The following is a 27,001-nucleotide window of genomic DNA, read 5'->3' on the forward strand; positions in this document are numbered from 1 at the left end:
CATGTAATTCTATCTGTGAAGAAGTCCTGAGGACCAAAGGGTCCTATTTTGACCCTCTCCATACCAATGAAGAGATTAATAAATCAAAAAGTCTTTGATCAACTCAAAACAAGTAAGCCCTGTTATTCTCTGCCCCTATAATCCTATACACCAACTAACTTTCAGCCTCTTTACATCTTGGGTATAACTGCAAACACCTACTGTTAATATTCTTGGACCAGACTAGTCCATTTAGTGCCCATCCCAATCTGCTCACCACCAGAGATCTAATGACCCATAATTTGATCCTTCCTCCCAAATCCTCCTCAAATACAGGTTTCCCCTACCATCTGAGAGCAGAGCATTCCAATAAAATCTTTTGTAGGTTGAAATGGCATAAAGCAAAGAAGCAATCATCATTAATTGATATGGAAAAATTTTTGAGCATTCCCAGACCACAAAAAATAACCTCTCTTAAGCTTTTCTGATACCTTAGGACACATCTTTCCAACAGATACACAAAATAAATCAAGATAAAGCACAGGTGCTCACAGCCACAGTTCAAAGCTGTGGTGGCCTGATGGCGAGATGCTGAGCGCAGCTCTCCAGAAAGGGCTGTCGGGCTGCTCCAGCCAATCCGGATGTGTGCTACGATGTCTCTCATTGCTGACTGCAAAACAAACACTGAATGCTATTTTTGCTTTTTGGTTTTCTTATAAAGGCCTTTATAAGAAAAAAGCTTTTATAAGAAAACCAAAAATCCTCTCTGGATTTCTTTCAGTTAGTAAAAACAGGTACTATTGTAGGTCTTTTGAAAAAGCAAAGTGGTGGAACACAAACTTTTGAAAAGCAGGGGTGCCTCTAATTTTGTCTCTTTAACTACGCTTATTAATAAAATATACACACATATATACAAAGTTACTGAGAGCTTCAGTTAAGCATGAGAGCCAGATTTTCAGAGGTGTTAAAATGGTGGCTGCCTGTTTTATTGTTAAATAATTCTACCAACATACAGAAAACAAGGAAATTTATGGCTTTTAAGAAATTTATTCATCTTTTCAAAATATTATCTCAGGATATTGCTCCTGAATGGATTTAGAATTTCATGGTCATAGATATTATACTGTAGCCTTTAGTGTAACTTTTAATTACATTAATTACTTTAATCTTTAACATATTAAATTGCATCCCACAAATATTTACTGAGGGCCCAGGATGTGCTAGTCTGGGAACTGGGAAAAGAAAATGGAGTACCTAATCCACAATTCTATTAATTGAACACATTTATGTCTCCATTTTCAACTTGTATATTTCACAATAGTTTTTAAGAGAACAAAATTGGAAATAACAAGAAAAATTCAGTTTAATTTGTGGCTCTTGGCAGATAAAATGTTTTCAACGTACATTCTCTTTATTTTAATTCATTTCACTGGAATGTGAGAATAAAGGCATATGTTAAATGCCTATAAAAGGAAATCCTTTGGCCTAGAGAACAATCTTAAAACAGGTCAGAAATCCATTACACAAAAATAAATATTTTCAACTAAATATGATTTACATACTTATTTGTACTTATAAATTGTGAGGATGCCTTTTAATCTACATGAATAGTGAAGTATCTAGCTCAGAGAGTTTACAGATTCATTATTTAGCTAGATGAACTTTATTTTTAAAGACAAATTCTCATAGAAAAGATGGTGAAAGGAAAGGACCCACTGGAGGGATGTTAAACTTCAATGTGGGACTAGCCCTTAGATCAATGCTATTTCATAAATTTTATTTTCTTAATTTCTTCTCTCATCTAAGTTCTTCCCTTTTCTCTACTTCAATATTACATTCTCTACCCTTACCTGCCTTTTCTTTTTTAAACAAAATTTCTCTAAGGAAATCAATCTTGGTAAAGTGATTTATATACGATTTATGAAATTTAATATACTACCTGTTCTAAGGACATCTGTATATAACAGAAGACAAAATGAAACATTAAAGGAACAAATCTTTAAGATACTGCCAAAGAAAGATATGAGTGGAACTAACTTCTAAGAAGGAAATTTTCCCATACTCCCAGTATCATAATACATGGATAGATGCCTCTTTATAAAGTTTAACCTGATGGCAGGAGAGTTTCTAACAGACTGATTCAGACCTTCCTCCCCTAACTAAATACACATTTTTCCCTTAAAAATGATCAGGCTTCCTGTCAGCCTTCCTGTTTTTTTTTTTTTTTTTCCATTATCAATAGTAAAATTCCCTATCATTAGAAAGATTATTGCTAGAGGGAAATGATGTGAACAGATCTGCTTGTTGGGGGAGTAATGCAGGAAGGTAAAACTGGGAAGTTCCTGTGATGGTCAACAAAATGGTAATGAGAACTTGAACTAATATAATGAGTAGGAATAGTTAAAAGAGGGGTGGATTTGAGCAACACTGTAGGATGTTTGAATAAAAAAGAAGAGAGATGCAAGAGCGTAAGGGGTCATTATATCAAAACCAGGAGATATATCAAAGGAAAAAGAGCTATAAGTGAACTTTCCTCATATTTCCCACCAAAATACAACTACTTTTCCCTATAATTCAAGATTAGTTTCTCAATCATAAATAGAAGAATTTCTAGATATTTCCTAAAGCCCAAATTTAATAACCCATTTAATATTTTATTCTGTAATTTATCTTCTGTTAAGAAATAAATGTCTTGGGGCCCCTGGGTGGCTCAGTTGGTTAAGAAGCATCTGCCTCTGGCTCAGGTCACCATCTCCCAGTCCTGGGATCAAGTCCTGCATCCCAGTGCAGACTCCCTGCAGTGAGTCTGCTTCTCCCTCTCCCTCTGCCCCTCCCCACTGCTCATTTTCTCTCTAATAAATAAAATCTTAAAAGAAAAAAAAAAAGAAGGAAAATGTCCTGTCATATTTACAAAAATTGCCCATCCTCTGAAGGAGTTGTAGTCTCAGGCTCTAACCTTCTGCTTTGAACAACAAAGGCACTGAGTTAGACAATCAACAAAGCTTCTTCCAGCTCAAACATTCTAGCACAGCATTGGGAAGGGAGTGGGGGAAGTCTGGAGGAAGGAAGTCTCGCCATTGTTTAAAAGTAAAACATGAAACCTCTATGGCCAACACCTATGGCCTATCCTGTCTGAAGTATCAATGCCCAATAAACTAAAAACACAGTATAGCCAGAAAAAGATTGGGAGGCAGGCAACTAAAATAAGAACAAGAAGAACACAGGGAGAGTACAAAATATTAGGATTTTTGTTGTTAGACAACAGCCACAGGGTTGATGTCATGAAGAGAGTGTAAATTAAACAGGGTTTAACTCATGACAGCAATTTTGACATATAAAAGGAATGACTGAGGAGATAATTATAATAGCTGATATTTTTACAGACTGTTTACTATGTGTCAGTCAGGCATGGCATTAACTGAGATGAGGCATTAACAGATTTAATCCTCATGAGTTTGATATCATTAGCAGCAGCAACTTCATGTTTCAGATGAGGAAGCTGAAAGAAAGAAACATTAAGTAACTTGCCCAAAATGGCAAAGCCAATAGCTGATTGAACATAATTCAAATCAGGCAGTCTGATTCCAGAGCTTTAATTTTGTAAGTACATACACTTAAAATAAATATGTAGAGGTTGCACAAGCCAAAACATGCACACATTCATATACAGGCATGTATACACACACACACACTCTATCTATCTATCTATCTATCTATCTATCTATCTATCATCTATCTATCTATCTCCATATAAATAAGTGGATGCTAGACCTGCAGGGAAATTATTTATCTTCTGTTGTTAGTTAGCATTGTGGAAGCTAACTTCCAGAAGAAAACAGATATTGCTATTTGCATAAGAACCAAAATACTTTAAAAAAAAAAAAGAACCAAAACACTACAGAGACCTCATTTTTTTAGTCTCAAGGTTATTTCCCCAAATTTCGCATTTTTTTTAACTGTGATAAAATGGGGCCTTCAAAATCAACATTCCTTTTTACATTCACAAAATCCAAGTAACTTTCTACTTCTGCATTCAGATATCAAAATCAGTTTGAATGAGGGATGCCTGGGTGGCTCAGCGGTTGAGCATCTGCCTTCATCTCAGAACATATCCCAGGGTCCCCAGGTTGAGTTCCACATGGGTTCCCCTCAGGGAGCCTGCTTCTCCTTCTGCCTGTGTCTCTGCCTCTCTCTGTGTCTCTCATGAATAAATAAAATCTTTTAAAAATCAATTTGAAATGAACATAAAACTGTATAGCATCTCAATTTTTGAACTGTCCATCAATCTCTAAAAGCTTCTTGGAAAACATTCACTCATATATGCCAAAGGGCACAAAATTTTTTCAAAGTTCTGAATTTAACCTTCATACATAAAAGGGTATATAAAGAAATGTTTCAACCATGCTTACAGCTTTCTTCCTGGGCCTTTAAGGTATAAAAGGAAACTTTATTTTCTTCATTACAACAATGCTGTCCACCCAAGGCCATCAACTACTACCTCATAAATTAATGTCTCAAGATCTGGAATCCCACCTGTTTTTTCTTGTCAGTGGCTCTGAGTTATAGAAGTAATGTTAGATATAAATGCCACTATCTCTACTAGCATCCTCAATGGAATCTGAACTTATTTTTGTTTTGATTTTATTTATTTCAAAGACAATAGGGGAGAGAGGGAGAGACAGAGATCGCATAAGTGGATGGAGGGACAGAGGAAGAGGGAGACAGAAAAAACAGACTCTGCTGAGCAGGGAACCTGACACAGGGCTCAATCCCAGAACCCTAGGATCAGGACCTGAGCTGAAGGCAAATGCTTAACTGACTGAGCCACCCAAGCACCCCAACAGTCTTAACTTATGATTCCTAATAAGAGAGGTTCACTTATGTTACAGACTATATAATTATGTCCTAACTATGTAAAGGTTTATTAGTAATATTTATTAACAAAGCATTCATTAGGAAAGAAAATCAGTAAGTGATAGACAGCAAAATGAAAACAAAGTTATCCAGCAGAAACAGAACAGCACTCATCATTTACCAACTCTTGGAGCTCTGTAGCAAACTATTTTATGGAAAGGAAGATCTTCAAAAGAGTACCGGAAAAAAAATATTTAACAACTCTCCCTTCAATGAAATTTCTATACTTGGTTCTCAGATTCAAGAAATCTTCACCTAAAAATTTAAATTTCTGCATCTTGGTTAACAATGGCAGCAGCAAATATCACCTATAGAGTATTATAGTATCTCCAACAATCTTGGTTGCTGTTCCCATGGAAATAGTCCAAATAAAGAAAACCTAACAGTAAAACATATGTATTAAAAAGAAAAAAAAACACTTTATTTTGTTTTCCCCTATCAGCTAACTAACATGGTACATAACAGGTACATAAATTAAGCACTAGAAAGCTCATGATTTCATTCAACAAACATTTGATGGTCATATGCTACATGCCAAGGAAAGGATTACTAAGGAAGGCTAAACAGATAGTCCCTTGCCCTCACAGATCTTAATCTAGTACACAGGTCTTAATTAGACAGTGACACAAATACATATGAAACAACACGAGTACATGATATATCATTAGAAGAGCCTAACAAGGAAGTTCAAAGTAAGGCTTCCCTGAGAATGTGACGTTTTAGCTGATATCTGAGGAAGGTCAGCTTTTGAAAAGCCATCAGTGAGCCTGAAGAAAAGTTGGGAAGTATGCAGGGGTGAGAGTAATTCACAAGGTACTAGGGACAATGTCAAGGATTTGGATGTTTGTTCTATTAAAAAAAAAAGAAGAAGAAGAAGAAGAAGAAATGGAAGGGTTCTAAGAAGGACAATGACAAGATGAGATCTATAATTTCAAAAACTTATTCTGGATACATTGTGAAACAAGAATTAAGGGGAAGTTTGAAGAATGGAGGGAGTCCAGTTAAAAAGCCTGAGAGTAGTCTAAGAAAAAAAGAGAACTTGAATTAAGACACTAGCATTATAGAGGGAGAATGATTATCAGGTAGTTAAAGACTGAAGAGACTCCCACGTTATATTATATCTACAAGATAAGAAGCCACAAAATGAAAACTGTCTGGGGGCAGGTGTCATCCTTCATAGCATGATAAAACAAAATACATACCTGGTTGTTTTAAAGACACCATAACAGGTCCAAAATCAAACCCAAGATCATTTCCACCAAAACCTGGTCTTCCCCTAGAGAATGGGCTCAAACGAAACAAACGAAAAAGCACGCACATCTTACAGATACAGAGATTATGACTTTGGTAGATGAGACTAACATGTATGAAGGTGTAGGAAGAATGTTTATTCTTCAGTCCAAGGAGGTAATTCACAGTCAGCTGTTAGAGAAACAGAAAATAGCAGAAGAAAAAATTAAAGAACTAGAACAGAAAAAATCCTACCTGGAGCGGAGTGTGAAGGAAGCTGAGGACAACATCCGGGAGATGCTGATGGCACGAAGGGCACAATAGGAAATCTCCAGCCGAAGCTTCCTGCCCCCTCCCATTCCTGGCAAGGGCAGTTGGGGGGCCCACGTGGAGAAACTTCTCTTCTGCCCGGGTGGACTTTTTATTTGGATGATCTCATAACCCTGTGTTTTCTACTTCACCATGATACCCTTTCAGACCCCAGTTCTGTATTTTTTATCCTGGCTCTGTCTGCCACCCCTGTCCAGAACACTTTTCTCCCTGGGGGTGAGTCACAAACTCCCAGGAGAGGGAGATGGGAGCCATACAGATAGGGGAGCTCTGCCCAAGCCTATCAACTAGTTATGCTCCTTAGACCAATAAAAGGCATGTGTTCCCCCCCCCCCCCCCCAAAAAAGTGCACTCACCATACAGGCACAAAAGCCAGAAACTCAGAAGTAACCTTTGATATTCCTCTCCCTTACTTCCTACACCTAACCCTGTATAAAGTCTTACCAATTTTACTCTGCATAAATCTGGCCTGAGTTCATTCTCCAACTTTTATTTCTTCCCACAGTCCTCATCGTTTTCATTTCTCTACTCCACAAATTTTCTATTCATTCCTTTAAAATGTCATGCCCTGTTTTGACTGAAGACCTTTGCAAATGTTCCATCTGCCTGTAATACTCTGTCTCACTATCCTCTTCTAGATAACTCCTTGTTTTATAAAGTGTGATGTCTTAAAAAAGAAAAAAAGTTCCAGAAGGCACCCAAGACTAGGACAGATCTCCCATTACTTGGTCTTATAACACCCTATGTGTTTCCCTGTTAGTACTGATCACAGTAATTATTATTCTGTATCATTATTTAATATATCTCCCCCACCAGAATGGAAGCTCTGAGAGTGCTGGACCTGTGTTCTGTTCAGTATTACAACCTTTGCACCCAACCATACCACCTAGCACACAGAAGATCAATATTTTTTAAGTCAATCATTAATTCAAAGTTACTGATAAATTACCCAGGATATATAAAAGAGAGAAAGAATTTAGGTGAGGTTTACATATCTATATGAGTATGGAAAGTGTATTTAACAGGAGTATGATAGTCTCTTCTCTCAAGGAACTTCCAATCTAACCAGCAGTCAGCCGTTATACAAGCAAAATACACATACATAGAGACATAAAAGCCTGACTACAGGATCATTCACTACGTAAAAAAAACCCCTAAGCAACAGTACTGATAGATACAAACTCAATGAGCAGCTCTGTGTAGGATTCTTCCAGTTGCAAATGATAGAAAATCTGACTGAAACTGGCTTAAGTGAAAAAACAAGTCTGGTGATGGGACTCAGGACTCTCTCCCACTCTGCTTCCTCTGGACTGGGCTCACACACAGGCTGTATGTGGCAGCTGGTTCCCAGCAGTTCTAGGGTCGCAAAATCATAGCCCTTGTTCAGTTCTATGATATTGCCAATGAGAGCCCCCGAATTACATGTTCCTATCTCTGACTATTAGTCTTTGGTCCTACCCATTCTGAACCAACTGAGGTTGCCAGGGATGTGTGGTCCTTTAACAGGCCAGATCTGCTATATTCCTGAAACAAGGCGCTAAGTCAACTTCTCAGAAGCACATAGACGGAAGTGAAGAAAAAGCAGATCCCAACAAGGGAAATTAGAGGTTGTGGCTAGAAGTAAGGAGAATGGACACTGAGCACCAATAGAAAAAAAAGAGTATGTGCTACTTGAACTTCTCATTCTCAAGCACCACTCTGAATGCTGAAGCCTTATCATACTGGTCATTTGGGAGCAGCCTACCAATTTAACGTCTTTAGGCAGGAATCTATCCATAGATGTCCCTGGTATTGTTCCTGGGTCACGAGTGTTCATTCAGAGTCAATCAAACATGTAATGATATTCATCTAAGCATACCACCTTACAGCTTTACTTCCTCCTCAAACAACCCAGAAGTCTTAAAGTCCATTTCCAAGGATTTCACTATTGCTTCATAACTCTATTACTATTACTACATGCTAGACACTATATACTAATTGCTTCACAAATGTAATTTCATTTACTTTTCCTAACAAACCTTCTGAAGCAGATGAAGTGCTTACCACTATCATTTTATGGATAAGAAAAATGAGGATCTGATAGGTTATAATAGCAGGCTGTAAGTGCCCACAATGGGATTCAAACCCTGGTACAACCAGTTTCAAAGTCCACGATCCATGGTACCTGAAGTTGGGAAACTTTACCACTCCTTCCCTCTTCTCCAGCAATTAAAGAAAAAACAAAAAAGCATTATATAAGCAAAATGCAGTAGAATCCCAGAGAAACCACACAATTTATAATTATCTAAAGACATTGCCTCATTTTTTTTTTTTGAGGGAGGAGGGGCAAAGGGAGAAAGAGAATTCCAAGAAGGCTCCATGCCCAGCATGGCAGATCTCAATCCCACAATCCTGAGATCATGACCAAGCCAAAACCAAGAGTCAGACTCTTAACCAACTCAACCACCCAGGCATAATCATCCCCTACTTTTTGTATTAAAAAAAAAAAAAAAAAAGGAAAATGTGAAAACAATCCCAAAGAAAGACAAGTGTATTAATGAGCTGGAATGTACTTCTCTGTACCCTGACTCCTAAAATAAGAACATGATTTAATATAATTAACTATATAGATAAATATCACCAAAGCAAAGAGAAAAAAATAGTTTATATAACAAATCATGCATCGTAAAATTTCCATTATCAATATTTTTCCAACAATTTAATATGAAAATTTTCTAAGTTTAACATTTTTTTTTACAGTGAATATGTATATCTTACAAGTCTACTGTTAACATTTTCTAAATTTGCTTTATCACATATCTACCCATCCCTCCCTCCATCTTAGCTTTTCAGGCACTTCAGAGTATAATGCAGAAGTCAGCACATTTCTCTCTAAATATTACAGCACGCATATCATTAACTGAAGTTTGATATTTGTTTATGTTTTCCTTTTGAGGTAAAATTAGTATTTGTGCATTGGTTAAATTAAAATATATATTCATTGAATTCCTGAGAAATGCATACATCTATGTAATAAAGATATAGAACATAATCAACACCCCAGAAAGTTCCCTTGTGTCCCTTTCCAACCACTGGTCCAATTTTTTTTTTTTTTTACAACAGATTAGTTTCGCTTATTCTAGAACATCATATAAATGGGAACATAGATTATGTACTCTATTGTGGAAGGCTTCTTTTACTCAGCATCCAAGTTGTAGTATATATTAGCAATCTGTTTCTTTTCATTGCCAGTATTACCCTGATACCAAAACCAGACAAGGATACCACAAGAAAAGAAAATTAGAGGACAATATCCCCAATAAACACAGATACAAAAATCCTCGGCAAAATATTAGCAAACCAAATTAAACAATATGTTAAAAGAATCATACATCATGATCAAATGGGATTTATTCCAGGTATGTGAGGATGGTTCCACTCAACAAATCAATGTGATAGACCATGTAAACAAAATGAATGGTAAAAATCACCCGATCATCTCAACAGATACAGAAAAAGCATGTGACAAAATTTAATATCCATTTACAATAAAAACTCTCAACAAAGGGGATAATAGAGTGAATGTACAACACAATAAAGGCCATATATGACGAGTCCACAGCTAATATCACACTCAACCATGAAAAGTTAAAAGCATATTCCTCTAAAATCAGAAACAAAAAAAGGATGCCCATTCTTGCCACTTTTATCTAACATAGTATTGAACTCCTAGCCAGAGCACTTAATTAGGCAAGGAAAAAAAAGGGCACCCATATTGGAAGTGAAGAAGTAAAACTGTCACTGAATGCAGATGACATAGTTCTTATATAAAACCTCAAAGATTCTACCAGCAAATTGTTAGAATAAGCAAAATCAATAATGTGACAAGATAAAAAAATCAATACACAAAAATGTTTTGTTTCCATACATTAATACACATTAAGAAAACAATCTCATTTATGATTGTAACAGAAAAAATAAAATACCTAGGAATAAATTTAACCCAGGAAATGAAAGACCCATACACAACTAAAACTATAAGACATTGATGAAACCGTTACTGGGCAAATAAATGAAAAAATATTCAATGCTCTTAGGTTGGAAGAACATTGTTAAAATGACCATACCACTCAAAGCAACATACGGATTCATTCAACATAATCTCTATCAAAATTCCAATGCCATTTTTCACAGGAATAGAACAAACAATCCTAAAATGTGTAACCACAAAGAACCCTGAATAGCCACACCAATCTTGAGAAAGAAGGAAAAAGCTGGAGGTACCACACTTTCTGATTTCAAACTATACTAGAAGGTTACAGTAATCAAAATGGTATGGTACTGGCATAAAACAGACACGTGAATGAATGGAACAAAGAGGGCTCTGAAATAAACCATGCATATATGTTCAATCACTTTATGACAAAGGAGCCAAGTGTAACGTTAAAAATGACTCCATCTCTGGATATTTATCTGAAGAAAACAAAAACACTAACTCGAAAATACACATGCACCCCATGTTTATGCAGTATTATTTATGATAGACAAGATGTGGAAATATTCTAAGTATCTACTTAAGGATGAATGGAAAAATGCACCTGTACGTGCATGCACGTGTACACACACACACACACACACACACACACAGGAATACTATAAAAAAGAATGAAATCTTGCCATTTGCAACAACATGGATGGACCCTGAGGGTATTACAATAAGTGAAATAAGCCAGTCAGAGAAACACAAATACCGTATGATCTCACTTATAAGCCAGCAATTAGCTGTTCTTTCAGGTTTTAGAATTAAAACCACAATTTCTGTAAAATCATTCAACTGCATTCTAACAAAACAATCCTACTGAGTTCCTTTTGAAAAATTATCTCATTATGAGTCCTAGAATATGACTATGACCTTTTTTACACTTGAAACCTATTCTTTGGTCAATTATATGGTTTAAACAAAAATCTATGTAACCAGCTGAGTAAATCCCTACATGGTAATACAGGTCTTCAAGAGATAAACACTTTTTCTAAGGTAATACAATTCAGGTGAGATCAGCAAACACATTAAAAACTGAATTTCAAAAGGAAGAACAAATTAAAACAAATTTTTAGCTAATTTAAATCAAGTACAGAACAGTATGTATGTGCGTATATACTTATTATTTTTAATCAGACGGCCTTGAACTCATGACCCTAAGATTGAGACCTGAACTGAAATCAAGAGTCAGACACCTAACCAACTAAGCCACTCAGGCACCCCAAGAACAGTATGTGTTTAAAAATATTAGTTCATATAGATACACATAAGTTTATATGCGCAAAATAGAGGGATATACAAAAAACTAACAGTAGTCAACTCTGAAGAAACTGAATGGCTGGGGTACAGGATTGGGAGGCTTGTTTTTCATAAAATATCTATTTGTGCAAACTGACTTTAAGTTCATTTATTTATTTTTAAGTAATCTCTACACCCAATGTAGAGCTAAAACTCATGACCCGAGATCAAGAGTTGCGTGCTCTTCCAATTGAGTCAGCCAGGTACCCCTGTGCAGATTGACTTTTATGTGTATGGAAGCAGACCATGGCAGGAGCATGTACTAAAGGAAATAAAGTAGAAGCAGAATACAGCCAAGCTTCGCTATGATTATACATGATTAAAATTAAAAAGCAAAGTAAGCAAACAAGACATCATCATCAAAAATAACATTATGAAAAAAAATAACAGTATTATGGAGCACTAAAAATGAAGTGTTATGCCCAAGATGCTTTTTCTTCATTGCCTCATCTGTTTCAAAAATAAGCCTAAATATTAAGTATTGTATCTATCTGCAAAGCGAGTACATACCATAATAATGGGAGAAATGCAGTTACCACATAATAAAAATAGTAAGAATTTTGTTGCAAGACACATACAGTTTATATGTATTCTAATCATTGAAATGTCCAGTGTTGTAACACACTTTGAAGAATCAATTTAACATATAACACCCACAAAGATAGGCATATTTGTGTTTTCTTGCATTCACTTCCACTCCTGCTGCTTAAGGGAAATCTGCTGTTGCATTCTTTGTTTCTAAAAATGCACCACAACGTCAACTGATGAGTCATGAGTCACACTCCAAATTCTTATGTACCAAAGAAAGCAGGGCACAAAAGTCTTACACACCAATTGTAAAAATGGTGAATCAGCTAAGTTACAAATCAAGAGTTCTTTATAAACTGACAGAGATGATAGTTTTTTGAAGAGATATGAAAGACGTTTAAAATAAAACTGAAAATTCCATAAGGATTGATAAAAGCATTTACCCTTGTTTCCTCCTAATAACTGGCAGGGTTTGTTTTTGTTAACAAAACATACGAATAGTAAGTTCTGCTGGGATACTGCCAGGTACAAACTCAACAAACTCTCAGCTTCATGCGAAGACAAAAATTTGCCAGATAAATGCCTTGCTTCTCTTCTAAATTCCTTTTTACTTTTGCTGTTTAGCAATTTCATTGAGACACCTCCAGGAAAGGATAAGGCAAAGGGCAATAACCAGAGATGCCACTATTTGTTTCTCTTTGGCAGTTATTAGTTAAAGGTTTTCCTGGTGAAGACAAACTAATGGCCAAATGGAAATGTGAGGATCAGTTGCAGATTTTAGTCACCAGTACAACAGACTATTAAGATCTGACCATATCATCTTATTTTCTTTCTTGAGTGTCATCATCCTTTTCATAAATCTGCTTACCTGTTTATTGTTTCTCTCTCCTCACTGCCCCCACAGCATGTAAACTCCTTAAGAACAGGGCTCCCACTTGTTTTGTTCACTGCTATATTGTGGCCATCTAGAACAGCACCTAGCACCTAACAGGCATTCAATAAATAGTCGGGGGGAGGGATGCATAATCATTACTTAACTCTCTTAGACACTCACAAAACCCCTGAAATTACTTTTCAGAATATGCTTTACAATTATAATAATAATTACACTATTGCCTTGCCACAAGACTCTCCCTCTATGCCTAAGTTTTACTATTTAAATATCATATTTGTATCAAAATACAGTAATTGTGATAACACTCTTACCTGACCAGTCTCAATTTCTGAGAACAAGAACTTTCATAATTCACTTTCATAACCCAAATATCTATAATGGTACACAAGCACAGAGCAGATATTCAAATATTTGAATAAATGATTTTAAAAGAATGGTAACTGGTGGCATTATTTGCCACTTTCTATTTTCTTTGCATAGATTAGGATTTCCTAAATTTTCTACACCTAGCATTTCTATAATTTAAAAAAAAATACAGTGTTAAAAGAAAAAAGGAAAACCACTATTTAATTATGCCCTCATGTCTTGATGTTTAACAAGGCAAATTAAACAGATGTACTGCTTGCCTCCTAGGAGTTATCAGAAAAATATTCTTTTTAAAAAAATATTACTATTTTAAAAGTGAATTAGAAATATTACTTTTAAGAATATTAACTTTATCTTCCAGAAAGACAGCCTTTCATAAACCCTACTATACTTTGAGAACAACTTGTTTTTTATTAACAACTTTTTTCTTTTCAAAAGGTTCAAGTACCAAAAGTAATTTTTAATGGAGAAATAAAGAATGCTGCACTATGAATAAACATTTTAAGAACTACTTAATAATCTGCTTTCTCCAGCACCAAGTTTGATTTATTGCCTTTGGTGCACCCAAACTATGCATAATGAAAATTCAGTCACACTGTCACATTTAGAAAGACATAAATCATACTGAACAACTTCATAACATGTAAACCCTTTATAATAAAAAAATGAACACAATATACATTAGTTGAAAGTTAATTTTGGCGTTTAATAGATTTTATCATCCTTCTGTATCCTCCAAAATGGATTCAATGAAATTTTTTTAGTACTTTCTGTAAATAGCTACCATACTATTAAAAATATCCAGACTCACAGAATAAATCTTGAAAGCTTTCTTAATGTTATAATATGCCTTTCAAAGGTAGAAAAATCATTCAAATGTGTTGACAAATGTACTCAATATACCAGGAAAAAGAAAAGGCTAGAAACTTAGAAAAATTATTTTTAATTTTTAACAAACTGAAATTAGTCTATTGAAGTCTCAATTAATGTACCAAAGCACAAAGCCTAAAATTAGAGAAATTAATGAGGTTAATAAATATTTCATATGAGATCTAATTGCTATGGATGCTTTTGAAATCTTACTAAATGCCCTGACAGAATGGCCTTAAAAAATATGCTCAGCAACTAACCACATGCATTATATATTTATAAAAAAGAGGCACAGAAAGCAATTACCTGCACTCTGATACTTGGCTTCTTCCCAATCATTTTATGTTTTAGCTTCAGCTAGCCCTAAACTACTGATTGTTTCCTTATTGGTGTCTCACAACTATAAGAAACAAAAAGGACAGAAAAATTCATGCTAGAATAGATTACTAAGTACCATTTGAGAACTGTGTCCTAACTTCATTACTGTCATCAGTCCCCCCAAATTAAAACTATTCCATATATTTCAGACCTTTTACTTTTGTTTCCATAAGCAAAGTCTTAGAAATATGTTCAAAATATTTTGTTTGGACCTTTATCTTATGCCATATCCAAAAACTGACTTAGGTGGATTAAAGAATTGAAACTATAAAACTCCTAGAAGAAAACAGGGGATAAGCTTTATGATATTGGATTTGGCAAGGATTTCTTTCTTCTTCTTTTCTTTTTTTTCTGGCAAGGATTTCTTGAATACAACACCCAAATTATAAGAAACAAAAACAAAAACAGACAATAGGACAGACAATCACATATTATCACATCAAAGGGCACGATTAACAAAGTGAAAAAGCAACCCAAGGAACAGGGGAAATATCTGCAAATAATATACCTGATAAATGGTTAATAACCAGAACATATAAAGAATTTCTACTACTCAACAACAAAAATCAAACAGTCCAATTAAAAAGCGGGCTAAAGGGGATCCCTGGGTGGCGCAGCGGTTTGGCGCCTGCCTTTGGCCCAGGGTGTGATCCTGGAGACCCGGGATCGAATCCCACGTCAGGCTCCTGGTGCATGGAGCCTGCTTCTCCCTCTACCTATGTCTCTGCCTTGTCTCTGCCTCTCTCTCTCTCTCTCTCTCTGTATGACTATCATAAATAAACAATAAAAAATTTAAATAAAAAAAAAAGCGGGCTAAGGACTTCTCCAAAGATGATCTACAAGTGGCCAACAAACCTAATGAGAAATACTCAACATTACTAATCATCAGAGAAATGCAAATCAAAAGCACAATGAAGGGGATCCCTGGGTGGCTCAGAGGTTTGGCGCCTGCCTTTGGCCCAGGGCTTTGGCCCAGGGCACGATCCTGGAGTCCCAGGATCGAGTCCCACGTCGGGCTCCTGGCATGGAGCCTGCTTCTCCCTCCTCCTGTGTCTCTGCCTCTCTCTCTCTTTCTCTGTGTCTATCATGAATAAATAAATAAAGAAATAAATCTTTTTTTAAAAAAAGCACAATGAATTAATACTTCATACCTCTTAGGATGGCTATAATCAAAAGCTACAATGAAAAAAACAACAGTAACAAATGTTGGTAAACATGTGGAGAAATTGGAACCCCTGTATACCAACCACTGGTGAGACTGTAAAATGGTATAGCCTCAATGGAAAACAGTATAAGGTTCTAAAGAAATTAAGAATAGAGAGATACCTAGGTGGCTCAGCGGTTGAACACCTGCCCCTGGCTCAGGGTGTGATCCTTGGTCTCGGGATCGAGTCCCACATCAGGCTCCCTGCCTGGAGCCTGCTTCTCCCTCTGCCTATGTCTCTGCCTTTCTCTCTCTGTCTTTCATGAATAAATAAAATCTTAAAAAAAAAAAGAAATTAAAAATAGAATAACCATATGATCCAGCAATACCACTTTTGCTATTTTAAAGAACTAGAATCCAAAAGAATTGAAAGAGTCTCAAAAAGATATTTGTACCTCCAATGCTCACTATAGCACTATCCGTAACAGCCAAAAGGTAGGTGCAATCCAAATGCCCAACAGCAGATGAATGAATAAGTAAAATGTGGTATATATACATACAATGGAATATTATTAAGCCTTAAAAAGGAAGAAATCCTGTCACATACTAGAACATGGGTGAACCTTTAGGTCATTATACTAAGTGAAATAAATCAGTTACAAAAAGACAAATACTGTATGATTCTACTTATGCGAGGTATCTAACGTAATCAAATCCATAGAAACCAGGCCCTAAGGGGAAGAGGAAACAGGAACTGTTGTTTAGCTGGTAAAGTTTTAGTTTTGCAAGATGAAAAAGTTCTGGACATCTGCTGTACAACAATGTGCATATACTTAACACTACTGAACTGTACACTTAAAAATGGTTAAGATGGTAAATTTTATGTTATATTTTTTTACCACAATAAAAATGAAGCAGTATAAAATGCTTTTGTTAAATTATTATTATTTAAAAAAGTATTATTATTTTGATAAGATTTCTTGTACTTTACCCATTGAAAATTTAGGGTCTGCAATGAGATATATAGTAAATGTAAAAATATAACCAGATTTCAAACACTTAATAAGAAAAAAGTCAAATGTCTTACTTTTAATACACTTTTAACATGTTAAATAAAATTTAATATTAAACCAAAAAACTATTGTTTTATTATTTAAGAATAACTACAGGGGAATGTAGGGTTAGTGAAGCTTTGTTTTAAAGATTTAAGACTGGAGCATATTTAGGCTGGTACAGATAAGCCAGCAGGGAGAAAGAGATTAAACACAGATGGGAGTTAACTCTCCTGAGAGAGACTTTGAAGGATGGGATCTAGAGCACTGTGTGGAAAAGCTAGCCTTCCAAGGATCTGAAACTTACATACATAAGCAGGGAAAGGCAGGGACAGAAATCTGAGAAATCAAATCAGATCACCAAGTGGCCGATTACTTGCAGACTGTAGAAGTGGGGCTTGGACAAAAGGGTTTATCAATGCTAAGGGTCTGGAATAACCCAAAAGAGATGAAGAACAAAGTCCTTACGTAGGGCCAACAAGGCGTATGTGATCTGGCCCTGCCTTCCTCCCAGGCCTCATCCCAGGCCTCTCTCTCACGCAGCTCTCTCATCTGTCTCACTCTCCTTCAAAGGGCCATCCACCTGACTGCTTCTTCTGAGGGGAGTTTATCTGTGTAATACCTACTCAGCCGGGTACCTGTTCAAAGACAACCTCCTCAGGGAAGGTTTCAGGGACACCGAGCTCCCCAAAGACTAGTTCCCCTCATCTTACCTCCAGACAATATCCTATACCAATGCTACCCAATAGAAATATGGTATGAGCCACACAGGTCATTTTTTGTTTTAAGATCTTATTTATTCATGAGAGATACATGGAGAGAGGCAGAGACACAGACAGAGAGAGAAGCAGGCTCCCTCTGGGGAGCCTGATGCAGGATTCGATCCCAGGACCCAAGCCAAAGGCAGACGCTCAACACTGAACCACTCAGGCATCCCCCTCCCCCCCACACAGGTCATTTTATTTATTTATTTTTTAATTTTTATTTATTTATGATAGTCACAGAGAGAGAGAGAGAGAGGCAGAGACATAGGCAGAGGGAGAAGCAGGCTCCATGCACTGGGAGCCCGATGTGGGATTCGATCCCGGGTCTCCAGGATCGTGCCCTGGGCCAAAGGCAGGTGCTAAACCGCTGCGCCACCCAGGGATCCCCCACACAGGTCATTTTAAATGTTCTTGTAGGCACAATTTTAAAAAAAGAGAGAAAGAAGAAACAAATGAATATTTTTAATATTCTATTTAACCCAATATACCCAGAATTTATCATCTTATTTCAACATGTAAACAAATAGAAAAATTAATTGAGATATTTCACCTTATGCTCATACTAAATCTTTAGAATCTGGTGTGTACTTCACACTTAAAGCACATCTCAATTCAGACTAGCCTCATTTCAGAGTGCCTAGGTGGCTCAGTCAGTTAAGCATCTGACTCCTGATTTCTACTCAGGTCATGGTCTCATGGGTCTCTGGGATTGAGCCCCAAGTTAAGGCCCTGTCCAGCCCCAAGCAGGGCTCCAGGCTCAGCAAGGTGGCTGCTTGAGATGCTTTCCCTCTCCCTCTGCTTCTGTCCCTCCCTCCACTTGGAGTGAACACATTCTCTCTCTAAAATAAATAAATCGGAATCCCTGGGTGGCTCAGAGGTTTACCGCCTGCCTTTGGCCCAGGGCGTGATCCTGGAGTCCCAGGATCAAGACCCACATCGGGCTCCCCACATGGAGCCTGCTTCTCCCTCTGCCTGTGTCTCTGCCTCTCTCTCTCTGTGTCTCTCATGAATAAATAAAATCTTTAAAATAAACAAATAAATAAACTAATTAAAAAAATAAAATAAATAAATCAGGGGCACCTGGGTGGCTCAGATCATGTTCTTAGCATCCTGAGATGGAGTCCCATGATGAGCTCCCCACTCAGCAGGGAGTCTGCTTCTCTCTCTCCCTCTGCCCCTCCCCACCATTGTGCTCTCTTATCCTCTCACATAAATAAATAAAATCTTTAAAAAATAAATCAATAAAATCTTTTTTAAAAACCCAAAAAACAAAAGACTAGCCTCATTTCAATAGCCACATGTGTGACTACAGTATTGGACAACATGGCCCTATTCTATTTCTCCAAAGCACTTTGTCACTACAGTGTCACTACAGTGTGCACTATTCCTTGATGAATGTCTATCTCCCCTGAAATATATAAGCTCTATGAGGATACCCCAGTATTCTTAGCTCAGTGCCAGAGCACACTCCATAGGTGCTAAATTAACATAACTGACTGGAAGGGATGGTAAGGAGGGGTTGTCTGAGACATAATTACCTGCACTGAGGGCCTGGTCTTTCACTGGTGTTACCAGAGCACCTCAGGGAGAGACAGTAGAGTTAATCAGAACAGGGACATTATCCGGCAGACACAGCACAAAAATAAGTTCAAGAGGCAGAGGTGCCAGTGAAAGCATATTCCAGGTGCCTAACAATGGCTTCCAAACTGGATGGGGAAGAAGACCTCCAGGCCAACAGATGTTAATGTAACAGGGAACAGGAGAGGGGGCACAATAAAGAGATTGGCAAGCTGTCTCTGTCAAGAGGAAGGGCACGGTAATATAAAGTGTTGGTGTGAGCGAGCTGGAAGGACAGGATAGGAAGCGTGGTCAGAGAACTGGATATATAAATTTAGGATTTCTGATGTGGAAAATTTGGAGGAACATTAAAATACAATAGAAGTGATGATCACTGGAGGTGAGCAAAGATACTAGCAGTGGAAGGCATCAGTCACCCTCCTACTCCTTGACTGAACGTCTTTTAAGATTTTAAGCTGTACAAAGGCAGGGACAATCTTTCATGGTCCATACAGCCCAATGTTGATCACATCAAGTATGCTTACATAAATACAACTGAAAGTAAAAGTTCAAAAATTAAAATCATGTGGGAGAAAAGTGGCAATGGTCACAATAATGAAGTAAGAGATAAGGGAAGGACTCCCATTTATTTGTTCAATGTTTATGTAGTTTGATTGAAGAGTATTAAGAATTCTGAATGATGCATTAATTTTTCAGATTGGTAGCTGAATTCTCACTTTGGGGGAGAGGGATGGGAGGGTAGAGGAAAGGGTATAAATATTTCCCAGACTTACTTTACTTTTATTTATAAAACAAAGGAATAGCCAACAGAGTCTTTAGCTTTTTTATAGCCAGGTACATCTTATTTTTGTGTGAGAAACAAGTCCTCATAACTTGGTTATAAACATTTTTTATAAAAATTTAGGGCAATTTGTTATTTAAAAGAACTCTAAGATTACAATAAAGAGAAAAAATTAAAACCTCATTTGTTTTACTTATAGAAATGGTATACTCTTTAAGTAGATACATAATTTACAGTATATTCTATATAAAAAAACACATATATACTTGTGTGTATATTGTATATAGTTTTACCTCCTTATTGCCTATTTCCTGTAATTTTTCTATTTCTCATTTCTCTTACCCAGTCCAATTTTGAGAAAAAAAATAATTTTTCCCCCAAATAATTCTGGGATTCCACTGAGGGATTCTGATTGTCAGAAGTAATAGTCCTAATCCCTCAAGGCTGGAAAGATAAAGGTGTAAGCTATGCTTAAACTCTCTCTGCCCACAAGACTTTTTTTATCTTTTCAGCTTTCCTAATCAAGCAAGACTTCCAAAGTTTTGCTAATAATCAAGAAAAGACAAAGTTATGACATAGCTATTGTCTGTTCAACTCTGAACAAAGCAACAACCCTACTTAAGTCTGTTCCTACCACCCCTCACAACTGTCAGCGGAAAATGTGAAAAAGGAGGGAATCATGTAAATAATTACAGCAGTAGGTACTACGATGACTGAGTTGGAAGAACCATTAAGTTCTATTATAGTTGCTCTATCTTCCTGTCGGTTCAAAAAGCTTGAAGCTTCCTTGCTGGCTCAATTCTCTCTTTTGTTTTCCCTGACCAACAATTGTTTCAAAGAGTTAGAAAAATCTGTGAGCCAAGAGATCCAAACCAACGGACCCATTTCATTCATTCAAATATTAGTAATATTTCAATAAATATTACTATTTATGATTCTAAGCACTTGGGAACTATCCAGTGAGCAAAACTGATATGAACCCCCCCTGCTCATCTGAAGCATACATTCTAAAGAACAGATCCTATGACACCTGCCTCTTTAAAAGCATACTAATCAGATGACAATTTATTATTAAGATGTGTATGAGCACTTGCTTTAAAAGATTTCCCTCAAATTTTCATTAGACTAACATACAAAATAGCCATTTCTTTTAACTCTAACCAACCAAAAAATTTACATAATCACAGATTTTTCTACTGTTTTGTACTCACTGAGGAAGAGACATAGGAGAGGAAAACTGAAAATCTCCCAGGCCCCATAACAGGGTCAAGGGAGGCCTGGCCAAGCCTTCTGCAACCATAATTCAATATGCAAGATGTGTATATACACATGTATATATGTACATAAACCCTGCATGTCAAAATATATGTGTATGTATATATACATAAATATCACACATACATACATACATACATCTTTGATTCAACCAACATTGCTTCCTGGGTGGAACCTTTGAAACAAGACCTTTGACTATTCTACCTTCAAAAGGTCTTCTAAAGACCTTGTTAGATTCTGATATTGGAAGGTGGGTCTGGAGTGAACTTTAACCCCATAAGCTTGGAAAAGTTAAACGACACTGGATATTAAAAAATAATTTTGGGAGCAGTCAGAGAGGAAAGAAAGAGGGGGAGATGGGCACAGAGCCAATCAGATTATATGAGCCTAGAGTTCCCCTGTCATGGTGGCCAAAATGCATTTTAGCTTCATATTCAACATCAACATTCCTGGCACTGCTATAATATAAATCTCTCTTTTTCCTCCCCATTTCTCAAATCTTCCAAAAAGCTAACCACACTCACAAAGGCGTTATGTGAACTCCTAGCTCCTGCCCAGCACATCTATCCATGTCTTCATCAAAGACATCTTAACCATTCATTGGCAGTTCATCAGACTGGTCCAAAACTAATTACCTGGGCAGCCCAGGTGGCTCAGTGGTTTAGCACCACCTTCAGTCCAGGGCCTGATCCTGGAGACCCGGGATCAAGTCCCACGTCGGGCTCCCTGCATGGAGCCTGCTTCTCCCTCTGCCTGTCTCTGCCTCTCTCTCTCTCTCTCTGTCTCTCATGAATAAATAAGTAAAATCTTTAAAAACAAAAACAAAACTAATTATCTTCTCTTCCTCTTCTAACTTTAGTTGCTTTTAATGGCTCCTTTTCGTATCTTCCAACATTCTACTAGCTCATTAATATCATCATTACTAAGGGAACAACTAATATTTACTGAGCACTTGTAACATGCTAGGTACTCTACCAAAGGGCATTTTATACGTAATTTCATTTGATCTTCAAACCCTACTAGACAGGTACTATGATCATTCCCAAATATTAGGAAACCAAAGCTCAGGATGGTAATTCTACGGGTAAGCAATGGACCTCAACTTTTGTGCTAACTCTACAGCCAATTTAATCAGTACTGTCCAATGCTTCACGTCAAAAAACCTAGGAATCATCCTGCTCTCATTAATCATATCTAGTCACTTACCTAGTCCAACCAAATATACCTCCTCAATGCCACAACAACTCTACCTCCACTGCCTTCACTCAGAATAACAACTAGCAACTATCAAGTCCTCACTATATGCCACACACTATTGTTTTATTTTTATTTTTTTTTAAGATTTATTTATTTGAGAAAGAAAGAGTAGACAAGCTAGTTGGGAGAGGCGCAGAAGAAGAGAATCCTCAAGCATACTCCCCACTGAGCACAGAACCTGATTCAGGGCTCCATCCCAGGGCTCCAGAATTAGGACCTGAGTGGAAACCGAGAGTCCCATGCTTAACCAACTGAGCCAGCCAGGCGCCCCATGACATTCTATCTAAAATTAGCAGATTTGGGGGCTTAATACACATATTTTTTTTTACTTTTATCCCCCAAACCCTATAAAATGAAAAACACAAGAAAGAAAAAGATTACATAGCTGAGTGAAAGAACCAGATTCAAACCCAGACAATGTGAATTGAGAATCCCTAAGCACTTAACCTCTACAATATAACAGCTTACACTCTGTCTCTCATCTGGACCCCCACCATTCTCCACTGCAGATTATCTTTCTGGAAAGCAAATGTTATCATGATGTTCTCTTTTTTTAACTTAAATTAAAAAAAAAAAAAAAAAGATTTATTTGAGACAGAACGCAAGCTCGCACAGAGGGGAAGGGCAGAGGGAGAGAAAAAAAAATCTTAAGCAGACTCAGTGGGCGGGGTACAGGACAGGATCCCACAACTTTGAGATCAATAACCTGAGCTGAAACCAAGAATCTAACTCTTAACCGACTGAGCCACTCAAGTCCCCCATGACATTCTATTTAAAACTAGCAGTTGAGGGCACCTGAGTGGCTAAGTCAGTTGAGCATCCAGCTCTTGATTTTGGCTCAAGTCATGATCTGGCGGGGGGGGGGGGGGGGGTCGTCATGGTTTCTAACCTGGTGCAGGCCTCCCTGCTCTGCTCCGAGTTGGCTTGGGATTCTCTCTCCCTCTCCTGCCCCCCACTCACTCTCTCTCTCTAAAATAAATAAATAAAATCTTCTAAAAATGTAAAAATAGAATTAATAGCTTTGTATCACTAAGTAGATAAAGTCCAATTTTCTTAATCTGGCACACAAAATCCTTCATTTTTCTGTTCGCGTCAGTTCAACAAGTATTTGAGTGCCTAATGTAACCAAAGCAAAGTGCTAAGTACTCTGAAATACATAATACAACAACCCCTGACTACTACTCCAACTACTCCAACCCCAAACAACTGTGCCCCTCAGCAGTAGTAATTCCATGTAGATCTCATAATGCAACACTTTACATGTCGATGTTAGTCCCTTTGCCTAGAATAAACAGGGCAAAATTCCATAGCAGTTTGGAGATTAGGTCTTCCTTAGCAAACCCCAGGCAGAAATGCTCCTTTTTAAGTCCCCACAGCACTTTGCTCAAATTAACTTTCAGGTAGCTAAGGGAACAGGTATGGATCAGCTTCTAAGTAAGACTATGATCATCATCACCTTTGGGGAAAGAACTAACCCTTGCCATCAATGTCTGGCATGCAGCAGGGAGTAGGCACTCTATTGCATGCTGAATAAATAAATAATGAAAATTTTCTAACTTGATGAGGAGAAACAAGATGCAGGATTAGGAACGTTAGCACACAAGTGGGCCAAATTAAAAGTAGTGTTCTTGTACTTTGGTTCTGATTTGGCCTACATTTTACACCTCTGGGAAAACTCCCATGTGGGCCTTGGACAAGCTAAAAAGGCAAAACTTTGTTTTTCACGGCTCAACAAAGCTTCGACAGGCCGAAAAGGATACTAGATTAAACAAAGTCCATTTGCTAGAAGGTTGTGGAGATGGGAATCAAATCTATCAACGAAAATAAAATTTATCTAAGAGATCGCACTTCATCAGCGATGCGTCACACTACATGCAAGAAGAAAAAAAAAAATCTGTCCTGGGAGGAAGGCCAATTGACAATAAATATTACTACTGCTGCAAGAACGCGAAATTCTGAAAGTGAAGGCAGTTCCTATAAACCTGAGCTCACAACTGGTTCCTCCTGCCGCGGCTGCACACTCAACTTCGTTTCTGGTTTCTGCGATTTAAACAGAAACATCTACACAGTTAAGCTCATGCCTGAGCGTGCTGTAGCTCCTGGCAGATAAGAACGTCTTGATTCCTGACCTTCACTGCAAACTGAAATTTCAGGAGAAACCCCCACCTGTGCCAAAAGTCCGTCGTCTGAAACATACGGCATAGAGCTTTGACAGCGAGGGAGGTCTTTCCCGAATGGTGCTTTGTGTGCAACTGCTTCCACCTGGAGATCCGTATTTTGAAACTAGCCCCTTGCAGAGGTGAGATCTCCCACCTCTCCAGCCTCGAGGGAAAGGGGAGAATTCGTGGGCAACAGGCTGGGGCCGTGGGTCTCTGCCTATTCCTTCCCTGGAGGACAAGACCCGACGTGAGGCAGCTAGTGCCACTCATTTACAACACACACACACACACACACACACACACACACACAGAAAATAAACTCACCCCACCTCTCCCCTCCTGGAAGAAGCAAACGACGCGCAGAGCGGCAGCCCCGTGGCCGGAACCACCAAATGGGAACAGCCGGGGGTGGGGGCCTCGCGCCTCCCCGGGCGCCGGGCGGGCGGCGGGCACCGGCGCAGGACGGCGCGTCCCTCCCTCGCTCCCCCGACCGGCGCGCCCAGCCCCACCGCGGGCGCGGGTCCACGTCCCCCACAGCCGCCGCGAGCCGGGCGCAGAGCCGCGGGGTCGCCGCCTCCCCGGGCGCGGCTCTGCCCCCACAGCCCGCCGACGCCCGCACCTGAGGCGGCTGCCCGGCACCCGGGCAGGGCGCGGGGCCAGGCGGCCGGGGCAAAGTTACTCACTGGGAAAGCGCGGCCGCCCGGGGCGCGCACCGGCTCCCGGCGCCGCAGCCAAGCGCCAGCTCCGCTCTCCGCGGCCCGCTGAGAGAGCGGGGAGCCCGCCGGCCTCCGCTCCGCCGGGAACCGCCGCCGCCGCCGCCGCCACCGCGGATTTCCTGGCAAGAAGCAAACTCTGGCCAAGACTTCACTTCTCAACCGCCCCTGCTGCCTTCCCGGGGGCGAGCGCCAGGGCCCAGCAGCCCAACCCGACAAGCAGCTGGGCCAACCGGCTGCGGCGCAGGGCGGGCAGGGGGCGGGCCAGAGCGCGGCTCCGCCTATCGAAGCGCGCGGGGGGCGGGCCAGGCCGGGGCCGTCACTCCCGGGTTAGAGTGAGCCCACTCCGCCCCTGGCCGCCTGCCCTCCCCCACTCGGTCTCGGCTGCCCCCGCCCGCCCGATCCCCCCGCTGGAGACGCGCTAGGAAAGTGGATCTGCGCTCACCGCCGACCGCCGCGAGCAGAGTGGAACAGCTGGGGAGGCAGTGACCATCTGGGGGAACCGGGGTGTGGGTACGAGCACAGGTGGCGCAGGAAGGCAGGAATATAGGTGTGCTGGGGTGAGAGGACTCTGGGGCAAGGTGCGAGGGACCGGGACTGACCGGGCTGAGAAGGGCGACGAGGGCAGGAGGTGGAGGAAGGGAGGAGGGGGGACGAAGAGAGGAGGGGTACGGAGGGAAAAGGGCGGGGAGCGGGTGCGGGTGGCGACAGGTTGCCGAGGCGGGGGCAGGGGCACCTGGGAACAAAGGTGAGAGGGAGGTTCCGCCGGTGAGGTTTGAACCAAAAGGGGAAAAGGAAAAGGAAATCCGGAGCAAGAGAGGGTGTACGTATTCCAGGTGCAGAAAAGATCCTGACGGAAAGGACGGGGGAGCAAGGGGGAGAAGAGCAGTTTCCTTGCAAACTCTCGCTCCTCCCCCTAAAGATAGGAACGAAGGCTTTTTTTGACCCGTTTGAGGTGTGCGGCTGCAAGATCCCGGATGACACACACACAACCTTAAACTCATCCTCGTCTGTCGTGAAATTCATCAAGGTGTACTGAGCACCTGTAGTTTGCACCTGTCATCCCCCCGAACACCATCACCCCACCCCCGTCAGGCTTGGGGTCCCGCCGGGGAGTGACACCCTGCCCCACGGGTCAAGCAGCAAGTCTGAAAGAGGCCCCATTCCGCCCTAAGAAGGACGGTGGCTTGGGGCGGCAGGTAAGGCCCCGCCCCCTTCGCCAACACCTGGCCGAAGGTGCCGAGGGCTGAACCGGAGCGCCCACAGGCGGGTCTCGCCCTCGAGGTGGGACGGGAGAGCGCCCCCCCTGTCCCCGCGAGGGCAGCGGGCGGACTGGCGCCTGGAGCTCCAGGTGAGCGGGCCCGGCCTCGCAGCCGCCCTCCCCGCGCGGGGAGCTGGGCCTGTGGGCGGGGCCTGCGGGCGGAACGTACACGCCCCGCCCAGCGGCTGGGCCTCTCCGCGCCGCGCCGCT

The 27,001-nt window shown here is 39.7% G+C and overlaps 1 protein-coding gene across 4 annotated transcripts in view; it reads right to left on the reverse strand.

The window, feature by feature from the left end:
* LNX2 (ligand of numb-protein X 2) overlaps nt 1-25,697 on the reverse strand; it is a 78,786-nt gene extending 53,089 nt beyond the window's left edge. For 3 of the 4 annotated variants that reach the window (XM_072719882.1, XM_072719879.1, XM_072719881.1), the window contains exon 1: nt 25,501-25,697. The gene's annotated coding sequence lies outside the window, so the exon portion shown is untranslated. Of the gene's footprint in view, nt 1-6,095; nt 6,777-25,500 lie in introns of those variants that run through there. The other variant, XM_072719880.1, reaches the window with a different exon arrangement.
* Nucleotides 25,698-27,001: the final 1,304 nt, after the last annotated feature.

The sequence above is a fragment of the Vulpes vulpes genome, chromosome 9 (assembly GCF_048418805.1).
Source record: "Vulpes vulpes isolate BD-2025 chromosome 9, VulVul3, whole genome shotgun sequence".
NCBI classification, from domain to species: domain Eukaryota; kingdom Metazoa; phylum Chordata; class Mammalia; order Carnivora; family Canidae; genus Vulpes; species Vulpes vulpes.